This window comes from Poeciliopsis prolifica, unplaced genomic scaffold (assembly GCF_027474105.1).
Source record: "Poeciliopsis prolifica strain line A6 unplaced genomic scaffold, Auburn_PproV2 SCAFFOLD017, whole genome shotgun sequence".
Classification (NCBI taxonomy): domain Eukaryota; kingdom Metazoa; phylum Chordata; class Actinopteri; order Cyprinodontiformes; family Poeciliidae; genus Poeciliopsis; species Poeciliopsis prolifica.
The window spans coordinates 2,567,771-2,589,214 of record NW_026562392.1 but is presented as its reverse complement, the minus strand read 5'-3'; the positions used below and the strand labels follow the sequence as shown (position 1 = coordinate 2,589,214).

Here is a 21,444-nt window from a genome sequence, read left to right as displayed (position 1 = left end):
TCTGAGTTTAATCCGTTCAGCTACTCTCTCGAAATTACGCATTACATAATCGGATTTGAGCCCATCTCCTGTCGGGTGTTTGTCGTCAACATGACTGAGGGCGCACTGGTCGTTCAATCAAGACAGCATAGATTCACCGGAAGTGTTCTTCAAAATAATTTTAGCTGAAGCATATTAGACCAAAACGTGAACGGGGCCTACAAACTCAATTAATTTATGTTGTAGCACCAAAAATAGACCCTTCAATGAAAAAACAAAAACAACTATGAACATTTTGAGAAAACAAATAAAGTTGGCCTGTGTTGTTGTGTTTGTTCACCCCAAAGAAGTCAGTTGACCCCAGGGCCGTTTAATAACCAACCAATACAAACAAAATTCACAGTTTCCCCATTTACATGTTTCTGCTACAAATTACAATTAAAGTGTTGTCACTAAATTATATGGATGTCAGTCATGTTGGATTTTCAACTTGGGAAGAAACTTCATATTTTCTCACACGGACGTTTGACCTCAGGGACCCTGCCTGTTCATTTTCCTAATTAAAATGAAGATCCAGCTTCTGAGTAAAGTTCACAATTCGACCAATACCAGCTAAATAATTCCCTCCTTCGCCCGAAGAAGAAAAACTACACTGAAACTGTGTTTGTTACAAAACTTCAAAGAATTTCTTAAACTTTCCAGCTTTTAATTTGGAATCCAACTTCCGGTTTCCGCCTCAGACCGCGACGAACTTGACGCGGCAGCGCGTTTGTAACCCGCTCAGCCGACAGACCAACAGCGGGTGGCTTTGCTTCTCGTCACTTCTCAGCGAGGCTCGGCACTCGACGGACGTGCTTCGGACGACGAGGCGACTGCTTTTTCCTCCCAAACCCGACCCGTCACCGGTCCTGCGTGTAAAATGTTCACAGACAAGATGATGACGTCCCCGTGGGACCGCTGGTACTCCACGAGCTGCTGCCTGTGCTGCCATGTCCGCACAGGAACCATCATCCTGGGGGTCTGGTATATGGTGAGCATCCGTCTGTGAGCGTGGCCTCGTTGGAGGAATTCAGCTTGGATGCTGTTCTCCAACAAAAGGATGAAATATTATTTCGGGGCATTCTGGTCATGTCTGTGGGTTTGCAAGCCTATCGCAATAAGCAATTAATCAATTAATCGCGTGATAAGTTAAAAGCTATTATATATATATATATATATTATATATATATATATACATTTGAAATAAAATTCCTTGTAAGGGTAAAGTGTTCTTTACTGAAACTTATTGATCTTGCAGAGGGCTGAATTTGAATTATTATGCCGTTTTCTATACATTACGGTCTCAAATTAACGCAATAATATTTTCTTTTATTGAAATACTTTCTGTGATAATGTATCATCCAGTAAAATGTTATCGTGACAGGCCTATGTTTGTTATTGTTTACCTCTGAGATCATAAGCAGCAGATGAAATGTGCAGCCAAGTTTATGCAACTATCAGAGTTTATTCCAGGTTTTGTCTCCCAATTGAAATTAGGGGAAAATCCAGCAGCCTTTTAAATTGCATGTGGAAAAATTGTATCTCTACCTGCTATTAATAAATCAGCAGCAGGTCTATTCAGGTAGCAGGTTCGGTGTCAGGTTGCCTATTGAATGTGAGCAATGCTCCGTTGCTTCACTCCATCATTAGGGATGAATGAGTCATCAGCATAAGGTACTGCACAGGTCAGAGATTGTGTTGTACCAAAAACACAAATTTTCAAGCGGATCTTTAATGTTCCTGTGTTTCTAGTGTCCACTTTACGTCTGCACACAACCTAGAGTTCATATATGCATTCCTAGGTACACAGCGCCACTGTAATTTGCCTGTTTCTTACCCACATGTCCTCTGCTCCTCAGCTCATCAATGCCGTGGTGTTGCTCATCCTGCTCACGGCCCTCGGCGATCCAGAAAGTACCATCTGACCAGTGCCGAGTTGGCGAATGACCTGGATGTAATGGATGACGCCAGTAAGCATCCTAAAACAAAGTTCTAAGTAGAGCTTCAGTCTGTTTTCCACCCGACACACTACTATGCACTACATGTCTATCATACAGAACCCTGCTACAATACATTGAAGTTTGTTACTGTAACATAAAAAATATAGGAAAATTGAAGGGGTATTAACATTGCTGCAAGGCACTATCTACTACGCCTCTGGTACTTTTGCTGTAAGATGAATTGTTGATTAATTGATAAGTGTTATTAGCATAATCTAAAGGTAAGTGTTGTTTCTGCTCCGTTTATGGTTTCCTCAGGGAAACTAATGCAACACTTGACTGTTTTACTAGACTGTTTCTCCAACAAGTGGACAGTCAACACCTTTGTTTAACTTTAACACCCAAAAGCACAGTCATGCAAACCTACTTTCCATCTGCCCAAACACTCAGATAAATCCGTCTTAGCCCAGGAGTGCTCCGGTCTCGTTTGGTTGGAGTTTATCGGCACCATATGGCGTTCATTCAGATTCCCTGACTCAGAATGACTGTAAAGTCCCAGGATTAGAGTTGCCCTGCAAAGCCGACTGTGTTCCAGCCGGTGCAGAATCTGTCACCTCTTCTTTTGAAACGCACACGAAAACAAGAACACTTTTAAAGTGATTTATTTATCTGAGGAGTTTTTAGTGACAAAGACTGAAAGTTAGAGAGAACGTCTCTTTGTGGTGTCGGTCTGTCACTGTCTACTGATTTGAGGTCATCTTGTAATTTTACTCAATAAGAAAACCAACGCCGTCAACAAAGACCCCTCTACACAATCAATAAAAATATGAATTTTATTATGACTTATGATTACCTGCTCTACGAATGTATTTTGAATGGCAACTACATATTTTTGTAGCGACTAAGGAAACTTTTCACACAACTCCCTGATGTTTGCTTTGCACTTGTTTGAAAGTAAAGTGCGATAGTAAAGAACGTTGAGGTGATTAATGGATTTAAAATCCCCAGGAGCCAAAGAGGTTAAAAGTGACTCGTTGCATGTTGGTCAAATTTGTTGTCCGCGAATAGCAAACATGGCTCATAGCCACCAACAATCCAGCTCAGCATGTCCAGATTAGCTGGAACACAACATACTGTAGAGTGTTATTGTACAGTTGCTCTATTATGGGAAGAAAAATGTAATCACACTTATTTTCTTACATTTATGACACTTAAAGAGCAATATAGGAATATACTTTCAAACCAGAATGAAAAACAAATAAAATAAAATTGATAAGAATACTTTTTTGATCAATTGATTTTTTTTTCTTATACTTGTCTAAATAGAAACAAGATGAATTGTAAATGAGGTCTGCAGTCTCACCTTCATTTTTGGTGTTCAAAATTCTCAGGTTCTAATTCTGTCAGCTCTCTTGACATTCAGGTAAATTAGTCGCTGCACACAGAGGGACATATTTTCTGGACTGGATGTGAGTCACTGGATGACTCACAGCAACAGTTTATTAAAGAAATGCTGGATAATAAGTTATTGATCCACATGACGAGCAAGATGTTGTCTCTGTGAAACTGTTCCAGTACTGCTGCTGCTTTATCTGATTGTGCCAAGCTCTTATTTTACGTAACAGGGTTATTGGTTTTCCTTTGTTATGCTGAGGGTGATGTCAGGTAAAATAAACAGCGAGTGACCCAAAAACCGAGGTTTATCCCTTTTCTGCTTGCCGGATGAAGCGCGCCTTTATTGTTTCTATTTCTAATTTGAATTTCTAATATATATATATATATATATATTTTTTTTTTGCTATTGCAGACATGTGTATTGCCTCAGCAATTTCCCTGCTGATGATCCTTATATGTGGAATGGCAACATACGGTGCATATAAGGTAAACATGATGGTTGTTTTGTAATATCTTTTACTTTTTTCCCGGGGAAGAATTCTACCTTTCTGTCTCACAAACGTCTCTGTCGCAGCTGCGTGCCGCATGGATCATCCCCTTTTTCTGCTATCAAATATTTGACTTTGCTCTCAACGCCCTGGTGGCCGTCAGCATAGTGATGTATCCGAACACGATACAGGATTACCTGCAGCAGCTGGTAAGAGTCGTGTCATTTAAGTAAAAAAACGAGGGATGCTCCTTTACGTTTACCTCTCGGCTTAATGACGGTGTTTTCTTTTGACTCGTTTGCAGCCTGACAATTTCCCTTACAAAGAGGAAGTGACTGCGCTCAGCAACATCTGCCTGGTCCTGTTTGTGCTGCTCTTCATCGCTGCATCATCGGCTTTAAGGTAAAACCTTCTTTGACTAAGAACCCAGGCATACATTCAAAAGTGGGTTTTTGATCAGTATTAATAACATTTTATAATCTTTCTTTCACATACGTCTCATCTGGACATATTTTTAACTGAATACGACTGTAGTGAGCAGCAACAGACAGGGGAGGGGCAGCACTGCATTATTGAGCTCCACCCAGCTGGAGAAAACTTTTTCTTGGTTTGTGTGATCTACGTACCATCATCCAGATCACACTCCTGTGGAGTGCCTTCATTGTGGAACCCTCTTTAAATCACACTGGCTCGTCTAGTTGGGCGTGACAATAAGAAAGTAAATCACACTCAGAGCGGCTTTGGGCCGGGGAGCAGATGGACGGGTGGATGGACGCGGCAGATGGTGTTGTGTTTAACAGAGGGGCTCCAATGGCGATCCGCCTGCCGAGAGCAGAAAGGATTCTGTGGATAAGGAACACAACAGGAGCTTGTTTCTCCTGCTCCTGCTAAATGATGGATGGCTCTCAGGCAGACCTAGAAATCTGAGACTGAACTCCAGCCTTTCATGCGCTGCTCATTTAGTGCGGCACGCATCTCTGCATGCAGGAAGTAAATCATTTAACACGGCTTCTCTGGCGACGAGGCGACCCCACTGCAAATTCTGTCTCATGAAGACAAACACGTCTGCCTAGAATCACTGGTTATCGTCATTTTTCCCTTTTGGTGGACTTGGTAGGAGGTCGTCTGAGGTTCTCCTTTGCTTTTGTCCCACCCCGTCCCAGGCCTACCTGATCGCCTGCGTGTGGAACTGCTACAGATACGTGAGTGGCAGGGGCGGATCTGAAATCCTGCTCTACGTCACCACCAACGACACCACGTGAGTCACTGTCCACCGTCAACACACACTCAATAAATCCAATTAAATTACAAAAATTATAAATCTTTAAAACACCTGGCCTGCCGAGACCGATGTCTTCCAATACTGACTTTTTTTATCTGAAATGTTGTTAAATATAGCAAGAAATTCGCTTTGTGGGCATCAGTGGGGTGATTATTATTAACTGCAAACATGACCTGGTGGGCCAGTCTGTCAGTCAAACCTCGCTTAAAGCAAGATCAGTGAATAAGACAGCCTCCCATGTAGGCTGATCACTGATCTCTCACAATTAATTAAGGAAATCAGGGCCAATAAATCGGCTGTTTGGATTCCACCCTGTATTCATGGCTGTGGCCGCTGCTTATCGGTCAAAATGTTTTTTAGCTGCAACTGAACCTGTCAGGTTGTCCAGAAATGTAGTGTACAATAATCAACTGTAGTTTTCATGTATGCGAAGACAAAAAGTTATCAGAAGAAACTCTTCTACACTTTTTTCCTCATTTTTAAAATGATGATTATTGGCTGACCCTCTCACCCCGTCTAAATCCATTAACACGCCTCACAGCTGGAGAGAAAGAGATTATGTATTTTCTTTCTTTTCGTTCGTCCAGTCCCGGCTTGCGCTCGTGTTTTCATCATCTGCGTAGGTTTCCTTCTGCTTCAGCCAGCCTGTCCGCTGCGTAGCCAACATGTTGAAGGCAGGAAGGAAACATAAAGGCGTTCTGTGGCAGCAGGCGGTTTTACAGAGGCTCTGCTCTGCCAAAGCCATCAGCCTGCAGCCTGGATGGAGTCCTGATGCTCCGCTCCTGCCACCCACTCACTAATTAGAACCACTTATAGCAGGACAGGACGGAGGCAGAGGAAACACTGATCACCTGCTTTGACCATCAGCTCTTGATACCCGTCTCCATAGAGACCAGCATGTTTGCACGGTGTAGTCTAACGTTTGAGTCAAGAGCAGCATTTGGAAAACGTCAATTTACAGTTGAAACCAGAAATTTAAGGATAATAAAAATACACCTGCGATTTTTTTTCTTGTTTTCTGAAGTGAAATCAGATGAAGATTTTCTTGTTTTGAGTTGGTTTAAATTTCCAAAAGTTGTTTCTATTTGCCAAATGCCAGAAAACTTAAAAAACAAAACATTTTTGTGTGTGTGTGACTTTCTCAACCCAGTCAGGTGTTCAGGGTGTGTAGGAGACATTTCAAAACACAAAAAGTTGCTATATTTCAGTTTACTTGTCTTAATAATATTCTGTAAGATGTAAAAGTGGATTGAAAAAGTCCTTTTTTAAGTTAATTAGTATTTTTATTTCTAAAGTGTGGTTTGAAGACATACCTTGAAATCTTTTGAAAAGTTCTTTTGTTTTCCTGTGGGGAGGTTAATGAACCCATTTGATTTGATTTCACTGAAAAAACAGAACGAAGCTTCAACTTAAAATAAGAATGAATTTGTTACATGTAATCAAATTAACTTTGTAAAACTTTATCAACATTTGCTTTACATGACAACTTAACAAACTTACTAATGTGATTACTTGTGACAAATTAACTCGTTTTTTTTTTAAAGTTAGACCACCTGTTTTTATTATTTTTCAGTTTTCTACTTGTTCAGTTTCACACATATTTAGATGAACATGTGCTCCCCAGTCTGCAGCATTTCGAGCAAACACTCCACATATTAATACGTCGTGTGGTTTTACGCGTCGCCGTGGACGTTTAGGAAGCGGGGACGTCCATAGGGTCCTGATGAGGAAAACACCTGGCGGCGCAGAGAGGAAGTAGGAGGCCTCTCTCCTGCCTGACAGCAGGAACCTGTCCATTCATCTCCCAGCATCAGGCTCAAGGTTTCATGTTTTTCAGTAAAAGCAAGGCATGTTCAATTAGAGCCTGGCACACCCCCCCCCCACACACACACACACACACACACACACACACACACTGCGGGTCGCTCTGTGGCTTTTGGTTAACAGCCTGAGCGGTGAAACAGAAGTAAAAACGACTGTTCAGGTCAGAAGTGCACAAATAGAGTCCATGTGGGATGAATTCCTGGGCGAGCGTTAAGTGGTTGACTCCCACACAGAAGCAATAAGGTCCCCATTAAAATGCATCAGAGCGCGAAATGAGGGTAGTTTCTCTTTTTGAGGTTGAGGTGGTGGTGGTGGGGCGGGGGTCGTTTGCTAAGACTGCTTGGGTATGAATTTGATCCATTTTGTAACAAACTACATTTTCGCAGCGTTTTGTGCTGAAGTAAAACAACAGTTGTGTCCAACACAGATTGTCACATCATCTTAGCTGTGTTTCCATTGGCCGTATAATTGCGCACTTTGATTTTTCAAAAATAAATTTACCTCAAGGAAACACACAAAATTCCTCTCAGGGGACCAGTTTGTATATTTATCCCAAAGTGCAGAGAAATGGGACTCAGGTCAGTAAAGGGACGGCGAACATTTCTGCAGACCCCACACATCCTGGACTTTCATTAAAAAACAAAGGGAAATTGGTTAAAATACTAAAGTAAGCATACTGAACCCTGTAAGACTCGCTATTGCAAAACTACATTTCTGACTCAAACAAATAAAAACAAATAAAAAATATGCAAATGTTGACTTTTCTTCTGGTTATTTCTTTTTTACCCTAAATTTAACAATATACTATTAGAAAAATCAAACTTACAAAGTCACAAACTGACACAATTTGAAAAACCTTAGGCTAGGTGAGATCTCTGAAGATTTCTGTTTACTTATGCCAGACTCATTTAAAAAAAAAGTAAATAAAATGTTTTTTACGTTATTTTGGGTGATCATTATAATGTCGACAACAAATGCAATGTTTTTTTTTTTTTGCAAGACTTGCACAAAATGGAAAATTGAGAATATTTTATATAATATTTACTATTGCACTTGCAGAAGAACCTTGATTCTGATTCTGAGTTGTTCAAGCCAGACAGAGTTTTTCTCGACTGAACGTTTAGAAAAATAGAAGTGAAGTTCTTGTTTGGAAGGATGAAATAAATATGCAATGCTTTATCTTAAAATAGAAATAAAAATAATAAATCATATATGCGCAGATCAGCTTGAAGATGGCCAGTGGAATCAGCAGGTTTCTCCTGACTATTATTACCTTCTGTTAGAAATAAAATTTAGCACAGATGAAACAGAACTGCCAGAAACCACTTCACCAAAGTTTTCCAGGGAAGAAGAGGAATGACAAATGACGCACAAGTAACTTTTAACAGTTAGGCGTTTGAGGGCCAAGTCCGTTCATGTCTGTAGGAACGGACCTTCTCAATGGCTTATTGTTTAAAACATGGGGCCATCAGTGAGACACATGGTGTTGTATATGAAGCCAGCTGAACCGTTCAGGGAGCTCACGTTTTTGTCGGCCACACAAAACGAGAAGCGACTTCAGCAGGTGTCTGGTCACTGAGCTGCTGAATGAGGAAGTACAGAGGAGGCTAAAGACTCTTAGGTATTTTATTTGATGGGATCTCAGGTTTGCATCTCTGATCTCTGAAAAAACAAACTTTCTTTTGTTTTTTCGTCCTTTCATTCTTTGTTTCTTTTCTTCCTATCCTTATGTTTACACTGTATAATGTTTCTCCTTCGTGTTTTCTCATCCCTGTCGTCCCTTTGCTTCAGATTCCAGTATTACTGATATACATTTTCTCAATGTCTTACTTTTTAATTTAAGTATTCTAATTTTAGTTGTAAATTAGTCCCTAAGTTCATCTACTTAATAATTAGGCAAACATTCTGATATAGTAATGCTTACTGTAGTAAATATATACATATTTATCCCCATTTTCTGCTTTTTCTAGATGTTGCTTGTGCATTGCACCATATACTTTGTGAAAAACAAAACAATGCTGACCAAAATATTCTGTTTTTTTTTGTTGCTGTTGTTGATGTGCAGGTGCTGCTGCCTCCGTATGACGACAACATCAGCATCCCGTGCAAACAGGCTCCTCCGTCCTACATCTGCGCCGAGGCGACGGCGTGAAAACGTTCTGATGTTGGGATTCTGCAGATTGAATCCTCCTGTTTGCTCTCGATACGACACGCTCAAACAAAATGACGCACCACACTGCCTCTCCAGTTAACACTATGTTCATGAATATCTGCGACAGCACACACCGCTCAGCGATCTCCCATTCCGCCTTGGCGTTACCGACCAACTTGTAATTTGTCAGCTCTCTTCCTCTTAGGTTTATCCATGAGCGATCAGCGTTGTATGCTTTAGATTCTCGCTGAAATGACACGAAAGCTGCAGGAAGTCGCATAGATGACATATATTTTTGTGAATTCTATTTATTCTTTGTGGGTTTGTAACAGTATTATATGTGAGTCTTATTTATCTAGTCATATTTATTTTATGCTCGAATGCAACAGTAGCTGCGTTTCCATTACAAATGTGCGCAAATCTATGTAAAAAAAAAAAGAACTAAACAAAATTTTGCAATTGCGAAAAAAACTTGTTTCCGTCAATTAAGAAATTAAGCTACAGCCACACAGGAGTATGTTTGTTATTGCAATAAGTCTTTACAAAATATGGCAGTGATGGGTGGAAACAGTTACATGAGAAATATTCATAATTCATCAGAAACGTCACATGTAGAAAGCTTACGTATCCAGTGTTTTGGGGAAATAGTGGTCTCAGATTTTATAGGAGAGTTATGGATTCAAAACATTGGAGTGACACACATATTTTTATGAACTATACGGTGCTGTGAGCTCTGGTGGAGCCAGATATATGTTGTCAGAAAGGATTTGAGCAAACCATCGTCCTGCTACCACTTCCTGTCTTCTTTGTCATTTCTGCCAGCGGTAACATCCGGCTGTTGATCACATGACGCAAATAAAAGCTATGTGAAAAAGTAGCTGGTCATCTATTTTGGCTGAAATCCATGGATTTCTGCCGTATAAAATGAATTCATTTCATTTGGCTCATTGTACCTTAAAAACCTTTTTATGGAAACCAGTGAGTTTTTTTTTCAAAATTGGCACGTTTCCGTTTAGCGAATTTATTTTTAGAACTTAAATTTGTGCAATTCTATAGTTAATGGAAACGCAGCTAATGAACGGTATGGATCAGTGAGGGAATGTATGCAGAGTTATTCAGTATTGGTCTTGTCTCTGCTCATGATCAGGGTTGGATTGCCTTCTGTCTCTCTCTCTCTCTCTGTCTCTATAACGGGTTACACTTTATCTGCTCGTGTATTAAGTGTCCCCTTAACTTGAAGTTTTCCAAAGAGATGAATCTGCCTGTATTCTGACGTGATCAAAGAGCCGCCCTAATGTACATCACTGACCATATCACCTCTTTTTCTTTGTTCTTTTTGACTGAATTACTACAATCAGGAGCGCCGCGTTGTGAACTTTTAACCGCGTTTCTACCGACCGACGAAGAACGTCTTAGCTTAGCTGCTCTTTCTATTTTTAAAGCACATTAAGAGGCGCTGATCCGGAGTCAGTCTGTTGTGTGAATGAGGGGAACCTGGACTGTTGGGGAAGCAGGTCCCCGCTTGTGTTTTCTCGATCAAAGAAAAGAACACAAATGAAGCAGCTTTTTGCTCTGTGTAAACATTACACAGCCATGTTCCACCAGATGGACTTGTTGGCTTGTTGCTGCCTGAAAACAAAACCTCCTGCAAGGACGCAAAAGTCACTGTTTTATGGAAGTAATTGATGTGATATTTTTGTCTATTAAAACCAGATTTCCTGAACAGATGTTGCGTTTTATTTTGAGATTTGGCAGTAATCAGCTCAACGCTCAGCTCTTCACTTTTTCCATATTTTGTTGTGTCTCAGCAGGTGTCAAAATCCCAGGTCCGCAGGCCAAGTCCAGCCCGCCATAAGCTTTCACGTCTAACCTTTGAGATTACAGTTGTGTTTTTAAATATTATTTTGTTAATAAAATCCCAGTTTTACTGTATATGAAGGTGAAAATATATATAGTATTTAATCTCAAGAGGAAGTCCTCTAATGCAAACAGCTTTCTATTAATATTTTAATAGTGTTTTTTTTTTATAGGTAGTTTTATAAATGCTTTCTGCCTCAGGTGCTTTCTTGATCTTGATGTGGCTCAAAAGTTTTGATAATGTGTTAGAATCTTACTCTGGGTTCAAGGTTGTACACACAAACACAGCATAGAATAACGTTTGAGACATTTAATAAGAATAATTACATTTACACAGGTATTCACGCCCTTCAATGTAAAACAGATACAGATACACAAAGTATTACGCAGCTGAGAAGTGGAAGAAAAACTTTGGGTTTCAAAATATCTCACAAATAAAAATCTGAAACGTGTGGCGTGCACATGCACTATCCATGGAACGGGTCCGTTGGATGCTACGTGTGTTTGAACTTCAAACATGGCGGCTGATGCAGGCTTCTCAGCTCATCAGAGGTCAAATGAAGTGTCCCTCCACAGTGAATGATATGAGCGTCATTGTTTATCAGTTTGCCCCCCCCCCACCCTCATTATTTTTACGTCATTTATTAAAATATTGAAACGCTGTACATGAGGTCATTTTTAATTCCGCGCTATTTGCTTGGAAAGTTCGGTGACAACATGTCACTGAAACCAACACAAGCTGCAGTTGTGGGTTTGCAGGCAAGCTGAGCTGAACGAGAGGCGTCTCCAAAGTTTGAGTCAGAGAGTGTAAACAGAGAGGTGAGGCAGATGGAGGAAGGGACGGAGCGAAGCAGAGAGACACACGTCTGGGATATACATACATAGATGTGAGCTTTTACGGCGGGAGGCAGCAAGACGGGAAAAGGTATTTCCATCGAAGCTTCTCTTTTTGATTCCGTTCTGGGGAAGATTTGAGATATTGTTTCAAAGTCACTTCAGACTGATACTTCAAACTGATTCAGTTTTTCCAACAAGGTGAGTGACTTTCAGAACTTTCAATGTTAGAACACAGTTCTGTTCCCACTCTTGCGAAGGCTAATCTGGGAAACAGATTATTTAATGTTTGCTTCAAGGTCTGAGTCAGAAAACAACTGGGCTCCCTTCACCTGTCAGGAAAAGTCATCAAATACAGAGAAATGACCAAAACAGAGATCTGGCCTAATAAAAGTTGTTCAGTTCATTGTTGTTTGCTTGAGATAATAGTAAACATATTATCTTGGACTTATTTTAGAAAACATTGATACAATTTCATCATATCTGACAGAAGAAAAACATGTTTAAAACTAGATGCTTGGCTTACTGTAAGCGAGGGATGAGCATTTATCGAATCGTTCCTCATTTATCGTGATGATTTTCGCAATAAATTCCAACTGGTTTATGTTTGAAACCTCCCGACAGTCTGCATTGTTGGAATTTTTGTTTCACTACTTTCTCCATTGTTTGTTCAATAAAGCTATCAATAAATGTCAATACATTTTTGGAACTTTGTGTGCAGTTTAATGAAGCTAATTACGCTTAATGTTACTGGTGTCCTTTAGAAGTGTATTGCAAATGTTTTTCAGGAGCAGTATTTGTTATCTGTGTGGCTAGTATTGCTGTGTCATGGAGTCACAACTATATAGTCAGCTTAAAAAGAAGTAACTAATACTTTTCATTGTCACTTTTATTGTGATCACAATAAGTATTGTGATTTTTAACTCCATATCGCCAGCATATGTATTATTTCACTGTTGAACAGAAGAGGGTGAGAGTTAGATGAGTAGTAAAGAGACGTCAAAGCAAAGTGAGTTCAGAGGTCAGCTTGTTGGTGAGGTGAACTTGTGACCTCTGTTTGACCCAGGTCAGCAGCTACAGTATAAACTGTTCCTCTGTTCAGTGGTCCATGACGTCAGCTTTTCCTGCTTCATCTGAACGGTTCAGATTTACCACAATTCTGTCCTTCAGTGTGGCTGTTTGTGGTTGTAGTGATTGTTGATGCTTTTCACGTCGGTGGCAAGCTGTACAGTCTGAATATGACTATGGTAGAGAGAGAATGGCTCTCCTGGGAGCCGGATTGGGAAACAGTCTGTGCCATCTCTCAAGCTCTCTTCAATCAACTTAAACCACCTGTGTGGATAAAAATCTAGCGGCTCTGAACACACGATGCTGATGGATGACTGCGGCCCTGAAGTGTCAGCAGACGCTCAGCTGCAGCTCTGTCGGATTACGGTAGGAAGTGATCCTTATTTGAGGTTTCTCAGAATGTGCAAACTCTGTCAAGCCCATTTCCAGATCCTGCTGGTATTTTTCTTCCAGGTGAAGTCATCAGAGGTCTGCGCTCAGAGGAGCCAAACGCATTTGTTAAAACTGCCAGCATGTCATGACAGTACTTTATGAGGCAGATAATCTGTGAAGAGATCAATCTCCTTCACCTTCGTCCTGAGCTGCTACTGTTGTCTGAAGAAATGCACAGATCCCGACCAAAAACAGCCAATCAGAGCCAAGAGGAGGGACTTTGCGCCGTCAATCAATCTCACTTTCTCGCAGCTGAATATGCTAATGGAGGAGAAACATTTAAAGTTACAGGAAAGCCATTGATCCGCTGTCATCGGTGGCTATGCTAACTGGCCTTAGTGTCCATGACAGGCTGTGCAATGGGGATGAGCAGCGCCACACAGAGAGGTGGTCTCCACCAGCACTAATACCCTTCTCTGATTGGTTGATTCTAGTTAGCACTGGGAGAAGGCAGAGGAGCTCGATGTCCTTCACAGACTTTCTGTCTGACTTTCATTTTTGACTGGGAGCCGTGTTTCATGACGTACTGTCACAACACAGTGACAATAAATACGTGAAACAAATTTTCATTAAAAGTTACATTAAAGTCTGGAGGAAAACCATTTTATGATTAAAATCAGGATGATGAGGGTAGAAAAACTTTGGGATCGCATTGGGGAATCAGCGATCGTTAGCCTGCAGGAATTGATTTGAAAACACAATATTGACAATCAATCACTGTTTTTCTACTTCAGAATAAGAAGGGGGAGCAAGCAAAAAACTTGAAAGAATTCTAAAAATCTTATATTCATGTGAAATTCTGTCATGGATTTTTTTTTGGACGCCAGTTGTTAGAAACAAAATGGCCGCTGCACCAGATGGGTTCTGTCCATTCTACCCCTGCCCCGACCCTCAGGAGACTTTGGGCTCTTTGTTCATGCCGTCTGGGAATATTCAGCGATTCAAGATTTATGGACCAGAGCAATATGCTATATTTCTAAAATGGCAGGCGCTACTTCTTCACTGGAACTCTGTGTACATTTGATAAACGATGACTCAGTAGAAATTGATGGAAAGGGTTGGAAGAACCTGGCTATCTGAACCAACTGCAATGAAGGAAACCACGGATGGAGACGGAGCCTCCACACAGCAGCGCCTTCCCTTGTCGGACCAGAGTCTATGTATGTGGACGTTGCCTATCTGGAGCTATCTTCAGCAAGAATTCACGGTGAAACCCCAAATACTGTGGAAACCTGGACAGATTTAACATTTAAATTAAAGCTCAAAAATGTAGATTTACATAACACTGATTTTGATGAGGCAACAGCTTGAAGCCCTTTTTCAAGGTTTTCGATGATTTGATGTGCAGGTTTCAATGCAAAATGTTTATTGTTGAGCAGGTTAATCAAACGAATAAACGAAACCATCATAAACATCTTGGACTTTTGATTTAGTGAATTTTGAGTAGTTTAAATTAGTTCGTTTTGGCCTCCAGGATAAAAAAGTTTGAAAGCCACCTTCAACATTTCTTCATGCAATAACTATAGAACAGATTCAATATGATTTGTCTTTTTCTACTTTGTGTTGGAATCAGAAACGCCCCAAGTAAGATGCGTCGACATTTGTGGTTGCAACCGGTCAGCAAGCATCAAGACTCCCTATTTGACAGCAGAGTTCCTTGCTTGTTGCATCTTGAGTTTCTGTCATTGTCATTTCCGTTCCGACAAGCTCTCATCTTCTGATTTTATGAACCCCTGTTATGTTGCCTCTCTTCTGCAGCTGCCTCCTCTTGTCGTCATGAGGTCGCTGGCCCTGGCCTCGGCCTTCTTCTGCCTGCTGTGCTGCGGCGCAGAGCGTCCAGAGAGACGCCGTGCTAAACTCATCACGATCAAACGACGAAACGACACAACCATCCAGAACATCATACCGGGTGAGAGACTCGGTGTCAACGAGACAACTGGCACTGCAAATAAATAAATAAAAGCAAACTTCATAAGATTTTGTAGTTTTGCAGTGTGTGTCTCTCCTCTGGTCATCTTTGGACCAAAATCTGACCTCAGCCCTTTTCCTGGTTTGCAGAGAATCCATGTAAAGCCACGCCACTGGATTTCGTCTTTGTCATCGACAGCTCCAGGAGCATCCGACCCGAAGACTACGAGAAGGTCAAGACCTTCATCATCAACCTGCTGCAATTCCTCGACGTTGGCCCCAATGCCACCCGAGTGGGTTGCTGCAGTACGGCAGCGTGGTCCAGCCTGAGTTCTCTCTCAACACCTACACCGCCAAAGCCCAGGTGGAAGAGGCTGTGAGAAACATGCAGCATCTGGCCACCGGCACCATGACCGGCTTGGCCATCCAGCACACTATGGAGGTAGAGCTCACCGAGGAGCAGGGGGCCCGACCGAAGAGCCTGCAAATCCCACGGATCGCCATGATCGTGACGGACGGGAGACCTCAGGACACGGTGGAGGAGATCGCGGCTGAAGCGAGGGAGGCTGGCATCCAGATTTTTGCTATTGGAGTGGGCGGGTGGAGATGAAGACGCTGAAGGCCATAGGAAGCGAGCCTCACTCTGAGCACGTCCACCTGGTGGCCAATTTTAGTCAGATAGAAACCCTGATCTCAGTGTTCAAGTCCAAACTGTGTGGAGGTGAGCAATCCCTGACCTTGGTTTTAGTTGCTGTTATTCATTGCAGAGCGCTGTAGCGTTTACATGTATGTGTTCAATAGGATCAGACATGTGCAAAGTGGTGGAGCATCAGTGCCAGCACATCTGTGTGAGCAGTCCCGCCTCCTACAGGTGCAGGTGCAGAAAAGGCTTCTCTCTCAACCCGGATGGGAAGACGTGTAAAGGTGAGTTTCTGACTGGTAAAACACTTCCAGTGCGGCGGTTCTGAAGCGGTTAGCGACCTGCCGCCATGTTGTCTCTGCAGCTGAGGATACGTGCGCTGCGGTGGACCACGGCTGTGATCACATCTGTGTCAACCTGGCTGATGGCTACGAGTGTCACTGTCGTCCAGGATATGAGCTCACCATTGACCTGAAGACATGCAACAGTAAGAAGTCTCACTTTGACACAATCCTGCTTATTCCTGCTTATTATTTTACTTCAAAGGGACAGTACTGTATGTTTTCTAGCCATGTACAATCATTTTCTAGCAGAGTCGGTAACCTATGTTACCTTCACTTGTTATAAAATTATGGTTTGAAAGAAATTTAACATCGTAATTTAAAGCCTTATAGTTTGGCCTCCGCCTCTTTAAAAACTTCTGCTCTTTCTGAAACTCCACCTCCAGGAATTCATCCTGGAGGTGGAGGTCTGATGTTAATAGACATCTATCCGATGTCTATTAACATCAGAGAGAGTTAATAGACATGTCTGGTCTATTAACTGTCTTGCGACGTTTTTACCATTGTTGCACTGAGAAGTAGCTCATATATTCTGCTCAGCAGATGAGCAGTTCCACCAGGTGTTTGCTAATTTCTGCTGGCTAGTCTGAAGGAGCTGAGTGGGGCAGTAAGTTGGAAGCTTGTAAGATGCAGCTCTGAGGAGGAGCTTGGCCTTGAAGACGGGGCTGGGTCCACCCCGGCGTTATGCACAGCCAAAGGGTTGCCATGAGAGATTTAAGAATTTCTCAAACATGCATGAAAAAAATCAAGGCAACACTCCAGATGTCTTTGACATAAAATAACAATTCAACAGAAAAGTTGAACTGAAAACTTTGCATAACTTGTAGATTTTTTCTTGTCGGGAAAAAATCCCCATTGGAAACCATGAATCATTTTCCTTCTACTTCGCAATTATGATCATCTTTGTGTTGACTCATCACAATCATTTCTCATTAAGCGTGTTGACGTTTGTGTTCGCATTGTAACAAGTTCAAGGCACACCAACACTTTTCAAGGGTCGTAGTGTGATGGAAATCTTACTGTTTTCGCCTTCAAGGCAACGAGCGCAAAATATGACAAAGTTTTAATTATGACCACAAATGATCTGAATAAATAAGGCCGTGCAACGCATGTGGCGGACGAGGCAAAAACAGTCATGCTGAGTGGTTACTATGAGAGCATCTTTTGGAAATAAATGATCTTTGTGGCCTGCCGGCTAAAACCACAGCCAGCAGCTCTGCTACTGCTGATGTCTTGTCCACCCACTGCTGGGAAAGCTTCCCTTTGCTCTCTTTGTTGAAGGCTAACACACACACACATACATGCACATGCACACACACACACACACACACACACACACACACACACACACACACACACACACACACACACACACACACACACACACACACACACACACACACACACACAAAAAGAAAGAAAAAGCAGAGGGGATTTCCGAAGGATGTGTGTTATTGCAATCATCAGAAACGTAGACTTACATCCAGACTGAATCCAAACACATCTACCTGACTGATCTCGAATTCACTGCAGTGTCCCCGAAGGGAAGACTGAACGTTACGCCATTTTTATTTATTTTTTTAAGTCTGTTTCATTCGTAGATTTTGTGTTAGTCCTGTTGTAAGTGCAGCTGGCGGTGTGGTTATGACATTAATAATGTCTCCTCTCTCCCTCCTCAGGAATAGATTACTGTGACCTGGGAAACCACGGCTGTGAGCACAACTGTGTCACCTTACCGGGATCCTACGTGTGCAGCTGTAAGAAAGGCTTCGTCCTGAACGCAGACGGAAAGACTTGCAGCCGTACGAGAATTTTCCCTCATTTCTGGAACGAGATCAAGAGACCAAATCGACTCTGAAGCCATTCGTGAACTCCTGCTTTCAATAAATAGCGGTGTATTGGGGAGAATTTAATGTTTAAAGCGATTTTTTTGTCATTGTTGTCGTCTTTCTTCTCAGAGATTGATCACTGCGGTGCTGGAAGCCACGGGTGTGAACAAGAGTTTATGAACACAGAAACCTCCTGCGTGTGTAAATGCACAAGCGGCTACACACTCAGGTCAGACGGGAAAACCTGCCAAAGTAAGGCTCTCGCTACTCTGTTTGGTAAAAATGTTCGCAAAACAAGTGTAGTGATATGTATAAAATAAAGTCAGAAATTCACCTACGTTACGTTATAATAGATTTGTTTTATTTCTTAGTGTTTAGCATTAAATTATATTTTGTTCCAGTTTTAGATCGGTTAGGATTATCAAACTTTTCCTATTTGCTACATGTGAAGATATTTGGAGGGAGAATTTATTAGGATGCACTAATAAATAACTTCTTCTGTGAAAGGCAGAAAAACACCTGCACAAGTAGACCAAATGACTCGGCTGTCTCCAACGTTTACAGATTCTTTTCTTTTCCCCCCAAAACAAAAAAACACAACAGAACTCAAAAAGTATCAAACACATGATAACCTGACGGATGTTGAGAATGGGCTGCAGCGTTGAAACTCTCGAAAACCGACACACACTTTGTCTCTCACACACAGAGGTGGATCCCTGCGCTGACGGCAGCCATGGCTGCGAACAGGAGTTTGTGAGCGCCGGAGACTCGTGTGTGTCGATGCAGGAAAGGCTTCACACTCGGACCGGATGGGAAAACTTGTAAAAGTAAATACAATTTTATGTCTAATTGTCCACAACTTGCATTTTGGGTTTCTCCTTACAACTTAATAAAACACATTTAATGGTATTTTGGTGATAGAGTTACGGGATTGGCGGAAAGTCCTGTTGTCACTTTATTAACACTAAAGTGAGGTTTTTGGAAATCCAAATTCTGTGCATTAATCATGAGTTTACTTTCTTCATAGAAAGAGATGAAAATCATTTAATAAAGCAAAATCAGAAATCTGAACATTCATTCTCCAAACCACTTGATTCATGCAATCGAATCAATTAATTACAATTAACCAGTTAACCTGTTAAAATGTGTAATTTTTTTGATCAGGTTCAAATTTTGAAAAGCTGATTCTGAATAATAAACTCTTCACATTATGAAAGGGTTGAGAGGGATAAATATGAATATATATATATTTTTCAAAATCAACATATTAAGGCAAAGTGATGCTCCCTATGCATCATGTAAAAGTTTTATCAAAACATTCACCTCACAATACATTCAGAACAAACAGATGATTACCACCAAAACTTCAGGTAGCTGAGATGACGCCTGTTTGCGTGATGGCTTTTTTTTCCAAAGTTTTTTTCATTTCTCATAAAAACAGGTTCGCAGAACTCACATGGTTCTGATATTTGGCTTTTTCCATGTTATACTTCTTCATTTATCCAAAAATAAATTGCACAAGAAAACTCTAGGACGTCGTCATTCAAAAATGTTTGCTGTTGCTCTTTGCCCATTAGCCAACAAATCTTGAGAAGGGATATTGCTGATGAAGAGAAGAAACTTTTCAGAACTGCTGACCAACCCACACACACACACACACACACACACACACACACACACACACACACACACACACACACACACACACACACACACACACACACACACACCCACGCACTCTCTCTCTCTGTGTTTCTCACACACAGAAGTGGATCCCTGTGCTGACGGCAGCCATGGCTGTGAACAGGAGTTTTGTGAGCGCCGGAGAGTCGTGTGTGTGTCGATGCAGGAAAGGCTTCACACTCGGACCGGATGGAAAAACTTGCAAAAGTAAGTAGATTGCAGCATATTGCGGTTGAAGAAAATGTGAATTTTTTTTAGAAGGGATTTGAGAAGGGCGTGACGTTTCGGTAGCGCCTTACTAAAGTCTCCAACCATTTTGTCGCCTCATGACTGCAAACGTGAGTTTGATTGAAATTTCAAGATCTAGAAACAAAGAGGAATTGTGGAGTGAAGGGGAGAAAATCTTGTTTTTGAAATCTTTTGAAAAATAAAAATGAGAAAAATGTCTGCATTTATATTCATTAACTCTGAATCAATACATTTATTAGGTTTTTCACACTTTCCCCACAAAGCTTGTGGCAGCAAACTCTAAATGAGATCTTTTTAATCATTATGTTTTAAATGTCTGTGCTTTTTCCTTTGTCTTTTTTTTTAAATTCACCAATTAGTGCATTTAAGACAAACATCACACTCTAATAAACAGAGGAACTAATCAACAAAATATCAAATAACCAATTAGACAAGAGAACAATGAACAACAAAATAAAATAAAACAAACAGAAAAAAATACATTTTGGGAAGAAGTGAGAGAGAGAAGGGAAAAACCATCAACAAAAAGAACTAATTACTGAATGTCACGTTTTATAATACTTTTGGTAGTTTTCTCCTGTTTCCTCTTTCCTTCCCTGGTCTTTGTTTTCTTAAGAGCACTTTACATCTATATGCGAGTTTGTGAAGATTTTTGAAAGAAAAAATGAGAAAAAGTTTTCCAGGGTGTTTATATATATTTTTAAAACAGTTATAATTTCCAGCTACTTGAAAATCAGCACCCAGCGTTGCATTGTTGCATTTAATAGGCCTTCATGTCACAGAATCTTTGCTATTACAGTCCACTTTCAGTCTTATATTCAAACATTTTGATTCTTTTTAAAATGATTGAATGTTTTCCTATTTTGATGGTAAAACATATATGTCTGCATACGTCTCCTCCAGAAGAGAGCAGTGCCTTTGCGGGAATCACGGCTGTGAGCAGAAGTTCATGAATACAGAAAATTCATGTGTGTGTAAATGCATAGAAGGATACACATCAAGATAAGATGGGAAGACATGTCAGAGCGCGTAACAATAAATTCAATTGATTGATTCCTTAATTATTGTCTACATGCAAGTGATGAGAGAAGACCTAAAAAACCACAGGAATGAATTCATTTTTGAAACAAAATTGCTGATATTACTATTCTTCTAAATGTCAAAGAATATAGTAAAAGTGGGGGGGGGGGAAAAAGTCCGTACAAAACCATTAAAGAAGCATATTAATTCAAATGCACAGAGGGTATTTGAACCCAGGATCTCCTGTTAATGAGACAGGCGCTTTCACCAGCTAAGCCACAGCACCTTGGAACAGCCGATATAATGCTTTCTCTAAATGTCAGGACATATTGTGAACCTGAATTCAGATATCAAACAATTTGAACAAAAATGTAAATAGATTTAAAAGCCACATTTTCCAAATGCACTGCTGGGATTTGAACCCAAGATCCCTCTTTAATAGACAAGCGTTTTCACAAACTATCCCACAGCACCTTGATTTATG

General features: G+C 40.9%; 2 pseudogenes; both read left to right on the top strand.

The window, feature by feature from the left end:
- Positions 1–781: 781 nt before the first annotated feature.
- On the top strand, positions 782–10,822 carry LOC129367755 (lysosomal-associated transmembrane protein 4B-like; annotated as a pseudogene).
- Positions 10,823–14,991: 4,169 nt separating this feature from the next.
- Positions 14,992–21,444, top strand: part of LOC129367693 (matrilin-2-like) — a 44,393-nt pseudogene continuing 37,940 nt past the window's right edge.